Here is a 16,045-nt window from a genome sequence, read left to right on the forward strand (position 1 = left end):
CCTATGCTCCTGAGGACTCTTTAAGGTAACATAGGTGTCTGGTAAGAAGGGAGTGGGAGTGAAGGAGTAAACACCCTCACCTCTGCCTCTATCACCTCCTTTCTCTAATCTCTTATTGTTCCTTCCCATGGGCCAAACCCAACAGAAGCCAGTGGGCAAGGGAGTCTGGACAATATAGTCCAAAGACATCAGTGTCTCAAGGCACAGACTAGCCCAGAGAAGAGCATAGAATGGATCAAGTGGATCAAATTTTGTGGTATAATAAGAAATATATTTAATCTTTGTCCTGGGTTCCTGGCACAAAGCTCCCCAAACCATTGTAATTTCCTAAGTGATAAGATTACCTTTTGTTATTCATGACAAGCTCTTTCAACCACACCTGAGTTTATGCTAATGAGGTGATTTAGAGTGAGGTCCCAACAAAACTTCAGGATGGGGCTGGTCACCAAAAAAGATCAAGTGATTAAAGGGTTGGGGGACTTCCCTGGTGATCCAGTGGTTAAGACTCCATGCTCCCAATGCAGGGGGCCTGGGTTCAATTCCCTGGTCAGGGAATTAGATCCCCCATGCCACAAGTAAAGATCCAGCGTGCAGGGCTTCCCTGGTGGCACAGTGGTTGGGAGTCCGCCTGCCGATGCAGGGAAAGCGGGTTCGTGCCCCGGTCCAGGGGGATCCCACATACTGCGGAGCACTGGGCCCGTGAGCCATGGCAGCTGGGCCTGCGCATCCGGAACCTGTGCTCTGCAATGGGAGAGGCCACAACAGTGAGAGGCCCATGTACCGCAAAAAAAAAAAAAAAAAAAAGAAAGATCCAGTGTGCGGTGACTAAGACCTGGCACAGCCAAATAAATAAATAAATAAATATATATATATATTTTTAAAAAGGCTTAAGACCAGACACAGAAGGCCATGTATTAAAGGGTTGGAACTTTTGGTCCTACCCATTGACCTCTGGAAAGGGGAGGGATGCTGGAGACTAAAGCTCTATAAAAATTCGAAAACAGCAAGATCTGATGAGCTTCTGGGTTGGTGAACACTTGGAGGTGGTGAGAGAGTGGTGTGCCTAGAAAATGCATAGACGCTCCATAGCCCTTTCCATACAACTTACCTTGTGCATCTCTCTCTTCCATCTGGCTGATCCTGAGTTATATCCTTTCATAATAAACTAGTAGTCTAGTAAGTGAATGCTTTCCTGAGTTCCGTGAGCTGCTCTAGCAAATAAATTGAAACAAAGGAGGGCATCGTGGGAACATGAGATTCACAGCCCCTAGGTCAGAAGTACAGGTGGAAACCTGGGACATGAGATTCCCATTGGCAGTAGGGGGAGGGGGAGGGCTGTCTTGTGTGACTGAGCCCTTAACCTGTGGGATCTGAGCTCTCTCCAGGTAGATAGTGTCAGAACTGAATTAAATTGTAGGACACCCAGGTGGTGTTGAAGAATTGCTTGATGTATGGAAAACTCACAGATCTGGTGTCAGAAGCGAAACAGCGTTGTAGAAGGGGATTGAGAGGAGAGGAGACACACGGGGGTGTGGGTTTTCCTTAGACCAGCACAGCAGGGAAACTCTCACATTTGTAAACTTGACAGTTATCAAAGCACTCCTTCAATCCTCAAAGCTGGGGATTGCGAAACTGACAATGGTATGAAATAGGGGAACAGGAATTTAGGGACTTGCCCAAGGTTAAACAGCTCCACAGCACAACTCGACCTTTCCTTAAGTAATCTGACCTGCATCCAGTGTCTCTGTTGTATTTGTGCTTCCCACCTTCCCCTACCCTCCACAAACAAGATACCATTGTAGCTAGAGATTCTTTGGTGCTAGGGCTGAGCAATGCGGGTGGTTCGTGTTCTGTTTCTTTTCTGTTTATTTGGGGATTTTGCCTCTATTTATAAAATATTATCTCTTTGTGCCTGCAGTATTTGTTGTTGTTGTTGTTAATGCGCCCAGAATCCTTCATACCCTGGTTTTAGATGAGTTATGGCTAACAGGACGCCTGATTAGTCACACTGAGTTGGGGGGGGGGGGGGATGGGGATGCTCTTGTAAACCTACACAGGGCTGCCCCCTGGGGGCCAGAAGAGTGAGCCCCTCTGGCAGGGAGTGGAGGGGCTGCAAGAGGCTGAATTAAATTGTAGAATTAAATTAAATTAAATTAATTTAATTTAAATTAAATTAGGTGAGAATGCTTGCAAGCCTCTGGGCTTGGTGGGTTTACCCCCAGAAAACTTCAGTAGTGACAGTCTATGGGGCTCTTTTATGCCAACGTATAGTTTTTCTGTGCCTTACTTTTCTCTTCTCTTAGATATCTAGATTCAGCGAAGATTACCAAAAACTAACTTTTAAAATTTAATAGGTGCTTCTTAAAGAAAACTTAAAAAAAGACAAAAATTGCCCATAATTCCAACACCAGAGAGAACATTTTCATCTAAATCTTTCCAGTCATTATTCTCTGCATAGATATACACGCCTATTTATATAAAATTTATTTTAAAATGCAATTATTCTATATACACTGCTTTGCAGCTTACTCTTTCATCCCATATGGTGTTTTAACGGCATAGATTTTTCAAATTTCATACAGAAATTTTCTCAGCTATTTCATATCCAGAGTAATGCCATAGCTAGAAGTGAATGCCCTCCCTGGTGGTGGTGCTGATATGGCTGGTCTGAGGCCCACATTCTGAGATCTACACAGGTGTGGTGGAAAGAACTTCAATCTAGGAGCCAAAAACATGTCTTCAAATCTTGGCAATGGATTCAGGATAAGTTTCTAAACCTCTTAACTTTAGTTCTTTTATATAAAGAAGAGATCATAAAAATCTGAAGATGCTTAGCACAAAGTATGTATTTACAGTTTGTGGAATAGTTATGTATGTCTGGTTATATGGAAGTATAGCTGAATTAGAATCAGATCATCACAGAACAGTTAGTTGAAGGGAAAAGCAGAACTCTTCACTCATGTCCCCTAGTCCCCCCTCACACTGCACCAAAAGAATAAAATCTGCTGTCAAAATAGAAAGGAATGTTCATTAAATGGCAATGAATTTAAGAGATAAATTGATCCCATTTTGCCTTTTCAAAGTATTCAACAAAAAAGAATCTACAGGGGCTTCCCTGGTGGCGCAGTGGTTGAGAATCCGCCTGCCAATGCAAGGGACACGGGTTCGAGCCCTGGTCTGGGAAGATCGCACATGCCGCGGAGCAAGTGGGCCCGTGAGCCACAACTACTGAGCCTGCGTGTCTGGAGCCTGTGCTCCGCAACAAGAGAAGCCGCGATAGTGAGAGGCCCGTGCACCGAGATGAAGAGTGGCCCCCGCTTGCTACAACTAGAGAAAGTCCTCGCACAGAAATGAAGACCCAACACAACCATAAATAAATAAATAATTTTTACAAAAAAAAAGGATCTACAACTCAAATGAGATTGGATTGCCTAGCCGTCTCTGCTCACCCATCGGCAGCTGTAAGATTGAATAATTTCTTTTGCAAATACACTAACATCTCAAATATATGTCCAGATTTCATAAAATCCACTTCTCCTGTTTTTGTTCTTTTTCTGTTTTCTGTCCTGGTGCCAGACATGTTCTTTCTTTTTTCCAACTCTCCTTTTCCATGGCCTCCCTATGAAACCGAGCTGTACATTGTGGGGCTCCTGGGGATGGAAGCCTTTCTGTCCCCCATTTCTTGTTTGTAGGGAATAGACTCCAGCCTCCATGACCTTCCCTGAATCCCAAAAGGCAGATTCCAACAGTTGCTAATCAGGGAAAGGAGGAAATGCAAAGAAAAGGGAGGAGCACATATTACACACACAGTTGTGTATATACATAAGGTACATAAAGTTCCCTGAGGTGGGGCCCGGGCACCCTGCTGGGGTCCAGCCACAGTTGTGTATATGCATTGTGTACCCATAGTTCCTCTGTGGACACATAGTATGTCCACTATTGTGTATGTGCATTGTGTATCCAAAGTCTTTTTGTGGACACATACGATGTACACAGTTGTGTGTATGCAATGTGTACCCAAAGTTCCTTTGTGAAAACACTGTATGTCCACTATTGTGTATACGCGTTGTGTATCCAAAGTTCTGTTGTGGAAACAGAGTATGTACACAGTTGTGTATATGCATTGTGTACCTCCCCACCCCGGGGGTCCTGCCAGGGAGGGCGACAGATTCCACCTCAAGGGATACTCATAACAATATCTTTGAGATCTTTATAGAACTAAAACCCCCAACAAAAGGAAGATGTTAACATTCTTCATTCTAGATAACCTTGAGAAACTCATCAGGATACCACCTGAGGCTAGATTAAAGGAACCAGAAAAGTTCATCAGGAGACCAGATTAAAGGAGTGCAGGCCCTGCACAAACCCTGATCCTCCCCTTCCTTGAACGATTTCTATAAAACTCCTCACCAAATTCTCCTGGTTGGGACACACAGTTTTTGGGGGCACGAGCCCACTGTGTCCCTCTTTGCCTGGCAAAGCAATAAAACTGTTCTTTTCTGCTTCACCCAAAACTCTGTCTCTGAGATTCGATTTGGCACCAGGGCACAGAGGCCGAATTTTCAGCATCACCTAGTCTGCTGGCTTTAACTTCTTTTCCCTCCAAGACCTTCCCTCTGGACCCCTTCACAGATCTTTCCTTAGGAAGTTCTTGGCTTCTTTAGTTTGTATCTTCATATGCATTTCTAGGAGTCTGGTGGGGCCTTGTGTTTTTCTTGCATAATCATTATCATTTGAATTTTTTTTTAACTGGCATTCAAAAACAGAGTATAGAATTAGACTTTTGTGTTTCTCTTTTCAGCTGAGGAACTTGCCAGCTAGACTTTTGTGTTTCTCTTTTCAGCTGAGGAACTTGCCAGCTATATCATCTTGTAATACTTGATAATAATTTTTTGTGTGTGTGGTACACGGACCTCTCACTGTTGTGGCCTCTCCCGTTGCGGAGCACAGGCTCCAGACGCGCAGGCTCAGCGGCCATGGCTCACGGGCCCAGCCGCTCCGTGGCACGTGGGATCTTCCCGGACCGGGACACGAACCCGCGTCCCCTCCATCAGCAGGCGGACTCTCAACCACTGCGCCACCAGGGAAGCCCTTGATAATAACTTTTTAAACAAGGACATACCCTTAATCACTCTTTGTGGCTTCCCTTACCAGGTTAGGGACAGAGGGAGCCATGATTGTCCTGGGAAAAATGACTTGTTCCACCTTTACTGGGAGGCCCTTGAAGGGTTGGTGGTCTAGTTTCTTACGGGTGGGGGCCATGGTAGGTGTAGATGTCAGGCTGAGTCAGTCGGGTACCTGTCTGTGTCCCAGGAAGTTATTTGTATGAAAACTGAAAGAGCAGATTCTTAAGTGCTGTTTGATTCTGGACCCCAGTGACTGAGTTCTGAAGGGCCTCACACTGAGCTCAAAATTGGAGGATTAGGTTATTTTGAAATACCACCCTGGGTGGCTTTAGCTTGGGGATAGGTAGTTACAGTTTGGCAAAGAAAAAGAGTAAACTAAAATAGTTTAATTAATTGACCAAATCAGGCCAAGATAAAATTTCCAAGGTTTAAATGTTCAGGTACTTACTGAGCAAATGCTGTCCTTTACTTGAATTATTTAGGTAGTTATATCTAATTCACTTGGTTGCTATTTTCTTGTTTATTCCCATGGAGCCTAGCATACATACCCTCCAGCTTCTTAGTGTGAGGATTGCAAATCCTTCTCTGCAAACCCAGAGCAGTGGGGGAAGGGTAGAGGATGGCTGGTTTCTTTGCTGTGACCTGGTCATTTTTCATACCTCAGACTCTTGATTTTACATAATAATTTTTTGTATGTGTATGTGTGTCAGTTGTCTGGGGGTTATGGCTCACATAAATACATATGAGATTACTCAAATCATTTTTAAAATAATTTGGGTATACTTCTGATATAAACAGAGTCCACTTATATAGAAGGGAGGTAATGCACAAGTGGAAAGAGAATGGAGTGAAGGGAAAAAAAATACCACCTCAAAATACTCCTCTTTGGGGCTTCCTTGGTGGCTCAGTGGTTAAGAATCCGCATGCCAATTCAGGGGACGTGGCTTTGAGCCCTGGTTTGGGAAGATCCCACATGCTATGGAGCAACTAAGCCCGTGCACCACAACTACTGAGCCTGAGTGACACAACTACTGAAGCCAGTGTGCCTAGAGCCCGTGCTCTGCAGCAAGAGAAGCCACTGCAGTGAGAAGCCTGTGAACTGCAACAAAAAATAGCCCCTGCTTGCCGCAGCTAGAGAACGCCTGCATGCAGCAATGAAGACCAATGCAGCCAAAAATAAATAAATTTTAAAAAATTTTTAAGTAAAATAAAAAAAAATAAATTAAATAATCATTATTTAAAAAATACTCCTCTTTGGCATATAGGTTATTTTGGGATGATTATTTTAGAAAAGCTGCAGACACAGGAGAATCTCCAAAAACAAGCAGAAGTTAACCTTTATACTTATATTTATAAGGGAAATCTCTATTTGTAAGGGTGTCTCTACCAGGAAGAGGAGGATGGCCAAATCTCTAGAAACTCTTACCAATGGAGAAGGCATGGACTTAAATCCTTGTTAACTGCGCTTTGCCTGTAAAACTTCCATAGGTGCCCTCCTCCCCGCCCAACACATCTTTCTTTTGTCGTTAGCTGAAGGTATTTAAGGTGGTGACTTGGGCCATTTGGGGAGGTACTCAGTTTTCCTGGGTATCTGCCACATATATAGGAGGTATACATATTATTAAACTTTTGTTTTTCTCCTGTTAATTTGTCTCTTATTACATGGGGTTCTCAGCCAAGAACCTAGAAGAGTAGGGGGAAAATTATTTTTCCTCCCCTGCAGGAACTATGGGGGAGAAGTTGACAAAGAAGATATTTTGAAGAATAACAAGTTAATTAGGCACCAGCTTAAAGAGACTGAGTTTAAAGAAAATGAAAGTCTGGGCAAAACTGATGGAGATTAGATGATATTTCTGGGGATTGTGAGGATAATATCTGGGACTCGTCTTGATGATCATCTGTACATGGTTTTAAATTCTTCCTATCTTGGAAAGAAGGTTCTCACCCCACTGGTCTTGTCTTAAATTATAAAGTCAGTTTCATTTATTGAGTACATTTGTAAGCAACTCTTTGCAAGAAATTGCCCTCAGCAGGAAACCCTTTTCTTGTCAATTTAAGCAAAGCTACATAGTAATTAAGTTTTAATTCAAGGGTCTTGCATGTTCTACTCATCTCCCATCCTAGCACACCTTTCGTATCTTTTGATCACACAATATCTTGCCTAACCTGTTGGTTCTTTCCATAGAGCAAAGAAGTAGAAATGGGGCTTCCCTGGTGGCGCAGTGGTTGAGAGTCCGCCTGTCGATGCAGGGGACACGGGTTCGTGCCCCGGTCTGGGAAGATCCCACATGCCGCCGAAAGGCTGGGCCTGTGAGCCATGGCCGCTGAGCCTGCACGTCCAGAGCCTGTGCTCCGCAATGGGAGAGGCCACAGCAGTGAGAAGAAATAGAAAGGAAGAATAAGTAATTAACAGCTGACTAGATCTCTTCTCTAGCTTCCCTTTCAGTGATCTTGCGAACAAACTGTGTGAACAAGATAGCATCTAAAGAAAGATCACAAGTCAACAAGCCTGCACGCAGTGGGGGATGGTGACAATTCTGACCCCCAATCTCAATGATTAATTGAGATTACCTTTCTTTTTCCCTTTAAAAACTTTCATGGTCGAACAGAATCTTGGGAAATGGTTTTTGGGAGACACTGAGTCCAACTCCCCAGGTTGCTGGCATTCTGATTAAAAGCAACTTCCCTTGCTACAAACAACTGCCTCTCAGGGGACCTGAGTTTGGTAACACTTCCTAGGTAGATAGTAAGGTTTCTTGGTGTCTAGGGTTCCAATCAATGGGCAAGTTTATTACCACCATCTGGTACCTCCCCTTGCTTATACAGAGAATAGGATAAAGGGAAATAAAATTGGCAACACCATGAGATACAAGTTATGCTAGTTGGGTTGCAGCATTCCTGCTAGAGAAGTCTGGATCACAACAGTCTCCACCTGCAAGAACAATATTCAGTTGCCATTCCTCAATGGGCAGTTCTGAATTCCCTCTGCTGGAGGCCAGAGAGGTGTGCTGATGCCTCTGTTAAGTTAGAATGTCAGGCTTCAGGGTACAACAGGGATAGCTGTGAACTTTGGTGCATGATGAGTTATAACAATCTCCCATTTTCTTCCCTGGAGATGACTAAGCCTCATGGATACCTCGAAACATAATGGCTTCACCAGCATCTCTATTTTTTTTTTAAACTACTATACTGGATTTTAAGCACTACATGCTCCTCTTAAAAATTTTATGTGAAGTGTGGCTAAAACAGGGAGGAGAGTTTAGGGCTCTTGGGTGAGAGTAGAGGTGGGAAGAGATTAATGCATCATCCATGGTTTCAATGGTGGGTATTCTGCTTTCAGTGAGGAGCAAAATGTTTCTATCTCGACTATAAGCATACTAAATTATTGAATTTTCATAAAAGTTGTTATATGGTTGTTAGTTGGCTATATTTTCTCCACTTTTTCCAGCGAAGGAAACCAAGTCTCAGAGAAGTAATGTTAACTTGATCAAGAGCACATAATCTGAGCAAGAAAGAGCTAGGCCTCCAACCTCAATCCAGTGATGCCAAAGGTCAGTATCTTTCCCCTGTATACCTCTGCCATCTAAAACCCATCGCCCATTACCCAACTCAGGCAGTTAGAGGAAGGGAGTACCACTGAGGACTGCTGCTCTGACAGTTATTCCTAAGTAGTTACCAGTTGTCTCCTCCCACTTTTGTTTTGAGGGTGGAGGCAGGTCCTGTTCATCTGCCAACTTCTTTATTCCTTAGAACTGATAGATCTTGGGATTCCAGTTCAAACTTCAGTTTGGCGAAATCTGAGCCCAATGAATCATGTCATAACCACATCAGGGTGGGTTGTTTTCTTTCTTTTTCTTTTTTTGTTTTTCCCTTAGCCAAATAGAGGCTGAATGGATGGGCTCTTGGCAACCTCATCATATCTATTATGTGCTCATCATTATTTAAACAAATGGTATTCACTGGGGTCCAAGTTAGAAGAACACGACACAGAGAAGGCTTTTTAACAGTCAGTTGGACTGCTCTTCCCTTTTCCCAAGTCTTTTGTGTTCCCTGAGGATCCCTCAAGTGTGCAGCAGCTCACAAAGGACTAAGATGGACAAAGCCTTTGTCTGGGAAGGGAGAGCCAGTCAGTCCCCTTTGCCCCTCTGCAGATGTCTTGATCCTTTTGGCTATTTTCTATCTCTATTTAAATACAAAAGTGCTGATGAAACACTGTTAAGGCACTGGGGGCTGCAGAAGTGTGTGAGTCATGTGCAGCTTTTTACAAGGTCAAGTATAATAAAGAATCAGTATAGGCACTAGGACTTATGCAGCAGAGAAAGAATAGGTGTTGAAAGATGCTGGCTCTACAGACAGTATGCCTCAGTTCCAAGAATTATACAAGTGATCTCGAAAATGCTTTAACCTAGCAAGACTTAGATCCCTCATATGTAAATGGGAACAATAATTATAGGTATTTCACAGCATTAATCAGAGGTTTAAGTGAAATATTGCATGCAGCATGGTTATTGGAACATTTCATGCTTTTATTAAACTCTCGCTTTTATAATTATAGCTGAGGATAGATTTATGGAGGGAGGTGGCCTTGGGTCCTGGAAAGGAGAAAAATTATAGAATGTTTCAGGCCCAAGTCCAGGAAGTCATGAACTCTGGAGAATAAAAGCATCTGTAATTTATCTTTTTACTCTAGGGTATAAAGTTAGGGAAATATTTTACACATATGAAAAGTTTCAAGTAAGCTACTCTGGTTTAACACATTGATGCTTAAACATAATTTCCCAAGCCACACTTCCACAAATAATAGTGCAGGAAATATTTTTTTAAGTTACCTCCTTGAATCCTATACAAATGGGTACTTTGGTTTAATATATTTGACAAACTCAGTGTATTTGGAAACTCATCATGAATATTAGCATACAGTTTCTGAGCAGGCCTATATGAAAATAACATAATTCAGCATTAACTAAATAAATCTGAGTATGAAGCATTGTTGTTTCTATTGCACCTGCTGTTGTTTGGAGTGAGGGAGCAGAAAGGCACACATAATGACACCCTGAAGAATGGAGGTCCATGGGACTTGGTTTGGGAGCTCCGCTGATTATTCCCAAGCATGGAGTTGGCTATAAGCTGGCTCACTCAGATGTGTGGTCAGCTCAAGTGTTTGCATGCAGGGCGTCTAGTCCACCCAAAAATGCAACAATTATGGTGACACTAGGCATTGCTCTAAAATAGTGGCTCTAAAGGGCAGTAATTCTAAAGACTCAGGAGCTGAGAAGTCTTAGCAGATTGAGCCAGGCAGCCTTACCTCCAGAGGAAATACTTTATTGTGATATGGGGACCTGGCATCAGAGTTTGAGTGGCTTTTAATTAGCTGAGTTTCCAAGATGTTATCATTATCAAATTGTTTCTAAAACCATATACAAACTTATAAAAACCCTACTCACACCAACACTTTCCTACTGTAGTGTACAGAGTATATGAAAGGTCAAGACATTAGGTAGCACTGAGAATGTAGGGGAGTATGTGTTAGATGTTGGAAAAGAGTAGAGGCAGGGGAGGAAGACAGAGAAAGAGAATGATGAAGCTATTTTCTCTTAATTTGAGAATATATATATGAATGCAATATATAGATGAATATTATTCTTATATTGAATCAGTAACCATATTTTTAGATTATCTAGATATATAATTTGTTTTTGGGGGAGAGGAAAATCTAAAGATAATTGATGAAAATTTCAATTTTCTTTTATATATTTACAGCTACATAACTGTAGCCTAAAATTTGCTGTGATTAAGCTTTTGTGAATTACTTAGCATTTCATAGGTTGCTGGCACTGCAACATGAGAACTTCCTAATTCTGAGCTTTTTGGGTCTGAGTCCACCCACTCAGTCTAATGCACTGTGTCTTTGAAAAATCTCTTTCCCCTAATCTCTTTATCTTTAGTTTCTTCCAATGTAAACGGAGAATAGTAACAGTGTTTCTGGATTTTTATGAAACAAATAATATACTGCAGTCATTCCTAAATACCTGTCCATATATTGAGGTTAGTTCCATAACAAAGTTTTCATGGGTATATAGTAGAATAAGAAAAAAAAGATCACTGTGATGAGTGTTAATCAAATTTTATACAATTTTTTGTGTGTGTGTGGTACGCGGGCCTCTCACTGTTGTGGCCTCTACTATTGAGGAGCACAGGCTCCGGACGTGCAGGCTCAGTGGCCATGGCTCACGGGCCCAGCCGCTCCACGGCATGTGGGATCTTCCCAGACCGGGGTATGAACCCGTGTCCCCTGCATTGGCAGGCGGATTCTCAACCACTGCGCCACCAGGGAAGCCCAAATTTTATACAATTTAAAAAAATAGAGATAAGTTCTTTCTATGCTTTTGCTTTAAAATCTTCTTTATTTTACAAAATACCTTTTTGAGGTTTCTCCCTATTTCCCTCCTATTTTACTAGTAGGTAAAATCTCAAAGTCTCAGAATGGATGAATTGATGATATAGAGACACTGGGCTCAACACAGATATGAGTCAGTGTTCCCATGAATTTTGCTTTTGTATGGAGTTATTCCTCTGTCTAGCAGTAGAGAGAGAGAGAAAGAGAGAGAGAGAGAACTTCAGATATAACATTTTTGGGTGAGTCCTTCTCAAAAACAGTGTTTTTGTCAATGGCAAAACCTGAAAGCCTTCCCACTAAAATCTGGAAGAAGACAAGGATGCCCACTCTTACCACTTCCATTCAACATAGTATTGGAAGTCCTAGCCACAGCAATCATACAACAAAAAGAAATAAAAGGTATCTAATTTGGAAGAGAAGAGGTAAAATTGTCATTATATGCAGATGACATGATACTATATATGGAAAACTCTAAAGACGCCACACAAAAACTACTAGAACTGATAAACAAATTGAGCAAGGTAGCAGGATACAAGGTTAACATACAGAAATCTGTTGCATTTCTGAAATATCAGAAAAGGAAAGTAAAAAAAAAAAAAATCTCTTTTAAAATCATATAAAAAACACTGAGGAATAAATCTGACCAAGGAGGTGAAAGATAAATGCTGAGAACTATAAAACATTGATAAAGGAAATTGAATCCATTGGACCACCAGGGAACTCCCTGAAGATGATTCAAATAAATGGAAAGATATCACATGCTCTTGGATTGGAAGAATTAATATTGATAAAATGGCCATATTACCCAAAGCAATCTACAGATTTGATCCCTATCAAGTTACCCATGACATTTTTCACAGAACTAGAAAAAATAATCATAAAATTTATATGGAACCATAAATGACCCAGAATTGCCAAAGCAACCCTGAGGAAAAAGAACAAAGCTGGATGTATAACCCTCCCAGACTTCAGACAATACTACAAAGCTACAGTAATCAAAACAGTATGGTAAGGAATAAAGACGCAGACATAGAAAATGGACTTGAGGACACGGGGTGGGTGAAGGGTAAGCTGGGATGAAGTGAGAGCGTGGCATGGACATATTACACTACCAATGTAAAAGAGATAGCTAGTGGGAAGCACCTGCATAGCACAGGGAGATCAGCTGGGTGCTTTGTGACCTAGCGGGGTAGGATAGGGAGGATGGAAGGGAGACTCAAGAGGGAGGAGATATGGGGATATACGTATATATATAGCTGATTCACTTTGTTATAAAGTAGAAACTAACACACCATGGTAAAGCAATTATACTCCAATAAAGATGTTAAATAAAAACCAAACAAAACAAAACCCAGTATGGTATTGGCACAAAAACATGTATAGATCAATGGAACAGAATAGAAAGCCAGAAATAAACCCACACACCTACAGTCAGGAGGCAAGAATATACAATAGAGAAAGGAGAGTCTCTTCAAAGAGTGGTATTGTGAAAGACGGACAGCTGCATGTAAATCAATGAAATTAGAACACACCCTCATGCCATACAAAAAAATAAACTCAAAATGGCTTAAAGACTTAAATATAAGACTGGACACCATAAAACTCCTAGAAGAGAATATAGGCAAAACATTTTCTGACATAAATCATACCAATGTTTTCTTAGGTTTGTCTCCCAAGGCAATAGAAATAAAAGCAAAAATAAACAAATGGGACCCAATCAAAACGTAAGTTTTTGCACAGCAAAGGAAACCATAAACAAAACAAAAAGACAACCTAAGGACTGGGAGAAAATATTTGCAAATGATGCAACCGACAAAGGCTTAATTTCCAACATATACAAACAGCTCTTACAACTCAACAACATAAAAACAAACAACCCAATTAAAAATGGGCAGAAGACCTAAATAGATGTTTCTCCAAAGAAGACAAAGAGAAGGCCAAAAGTCACAAGAAGAGATGCTTAACATCACTAATCATTAGAGAAATGCAAATCAAAACTACAGTGAGGTGTCACCTTACACTGGTCAGAATGTCCAGCATTAAAAAGTCTACAAATAGCAAATGCTGGAAAGGCTGTGGAGAAAAAGGAACACTCCTATACTGTTGGTGGGAATATAAGTTGGTGCAGCCACTATGGAGAAGAGTATGGAGGTTCCTCAGAAAACTAAGAATAGAGTTGCCATATGATCCAGCAATCCCACTCCTGGGCATATATCTGGACAAAACTATAATTCAAAAAGATACATGAACCCCTCTGTTCATAGTAGCACTATTCACAATAGCCAAGACTTGAGAACAACCTGAATGTCATCGACAGATGAATGGATAAAGAAGATGTGGTACGTATATACAATAGAATACTACTCATCCATAAGAAAGAATGAAATAATGCCATTTGTAGTAACATGGATGTACCTAAAGATTATCATACTAAGTGAAGTAAATCAGAAACAGAAAGACAAATACCATATGATATCACTTATATATGGAATCTAAAATATGACACAAATGAACTTATCTATGAAACAGTCTCAAAGACATAGAGAACAGACTTGTTATTGCCAAGGGGGGTGGGGGAGGGAGGGGTTGGAGTTTGGGATTAGCAGATGAAAATGATTTCAACATAGAGTGGATAAACAACAAGGTCCTACTATATAGCACAGGGAACTATATTCAATATCCTGTGATAACTATAACAGAAAAGAATATGAAAAAGAATATATATATATATATATTTGGTTTATATATATATAAAACGAATCACTTTGCTGTATACCAGAAACTAACACATTATAAATCATTATACACTTCAGTTTCAAAAAAAAGTGTTTTGGGGGCTTTCCTGGTGGCGCAGTGGTTAAGAATCCACCTGTGGGCTGCCAGGGCTCAGCGGGTGCTTGGGCTCCAGGTGCACAGGATGAAGATCGAGAAGGTGAACAGCACCACCCAGATGCAGTGCATCACCTCCCACAGCCACGTGAAGGGGCTGGAGCTGGACAAGAGAGGGCCTGGCCAAGGCGGTGGCCTTGGGGCTCGCGGGCCAGGAGAACACGTGCAAGGTACGTAGTGTGATAGTGGAATTAATCGAAAGCAAGAAAATGGCTGGAAGTGCAGTCTTGTTGGCAGGGCCTCCTGGAACTGGCAAGACAGGTCTAGCTCTGGCTATCACTCAGGAAATGGGTAGTAAGGTCCCTTTCTGCCGGATGGTGGGGAGTGAAGTTTACTCCACGGAGATCAAGGAGACAGAAGTGCTGATGGAGAACTTCCGCAGGGCCATTGAGCCACGGCTAAAGGAGACCAAGGAGGTATATGAAGGCGAGGTCATGGAGCTCACCTCATGTGAGACGGAGAACCCCATGGAGGGCTAGGGCAAGACCATCAGCCACATGATCATAGGGCTCAAGACAGCCAAGGGGACCAAGCAGTTGAAACTGGACCCCAGCATTTTTGAAAGTTTGCAGAAAGAGTGAGTAAAAGCTGGAGATGTGATTTACATCGAAGCCAACAGTGGAGCTGTGAAGAGGCAGGGCAGGTGTGATACCTACGCCACAGAATTCGACCTTGAAGCTGAAGAGTACATCTTCTTGCCCAAGGGGGATATGCCCAAGAAGGAGGATATCATCCAAGACGTGACCTTGCATGACTTGGACGTGGCCAACTCACGGTCCCAGGGGGGAAAAGACATCCTGTCCCTGATGGGCCAGCTCATGAAGCCAAAGAAGACAGAGATCACAGACAAACTCCGAGGGGAGATTAACAAGCTGGTGAACAAGTGCATCCACCAGAGCGTGGCAGAGCTGGTTCTGGGGGTTCTGTTCATTGATGAGGTCCACATGCTGAACATCGAGTGCTTCACCTACCTGCACCAGGCGCTGGAGTCTTCCATCGCCCCCATCATCATCTTTGTGTCCAACTGAGGCAACTGTGTCATCAGGGCCACAGAGGACATCATCTCTCCTCACAGCATCCCTCTCAACCTTCTGGACCCAGTGATGATCATCCGGACCATGCTGTACACCCTGCAGGAGATGAAACAGATCATTAAAATCCGAGCTCAGACAGAGGGAATCAACATCAGTGAGAAGGCGCTGAACCACCTGGGGGAGATTGGTACCAAGACCACTCTGAGGTACACGGTGCAGCTGCTGACCCCGGCCAACCTGCTGGCCAAGATCAACGGGAAGGACGGCACTGAGAAGGAGCACGTCCAGGAGATCAGTGAGCTCTTCTACGATGCCAAGTCCTCAGCCCAAATCCTGGCTGACCAGCAGGACAAGTACATGAAGTGAGACGGCTGAGGTCTTCTGCAAGGAGACTCTGGGTGGGCCTGGGTCCTGTCCAGCCTGTAGGTAGGATGCTTGCCCCCAGTTTGGGCTCTGTCCCCACTCGGACGGGTGGCAGTGTTGTCAGTTTAGTGTGGAAGGGTTTCTTTTTAAATTATTGTGACTCCTCCCGTGGTTGCTTTGAAGGAATCCTGCCTTATCTGGTGTGTTTTCTAATAAACCCTGATAGGTTATTTTGA

At 42.4% G+C, this 16,045-nt stretch overlaps 1 pseudogene; it reads left to right on the plus strand.

Annotated features, from left to right (window-relative positions):
• The first annotated feature begins 14,440 nt into the window (after nucleotides 1-14,440).
• On the plus strand, nucleotides 14,441-15,812 carry LOC131756163 (ruvB-like 1 pseudogene; annotated as a pseudogene).
• Nucleotides 15,813-16,045: the final 233 nt, after the last annotated feature.

Source organism: Kogia breviceps, chromosome 4 (genome assembly GCF_026419965.1).
Source record: "Kogia breviceps isolate mKogBre1 chromosome 4, mKogBre1 haplotype 1, whole genome shotgun sequence".
Taxonomy (NCBI): Eukaryota; Metazoa; Chordata; class Mammalia; order Artiodactyla; family Physeteridae; genus Kogia; species Kogia breviceps.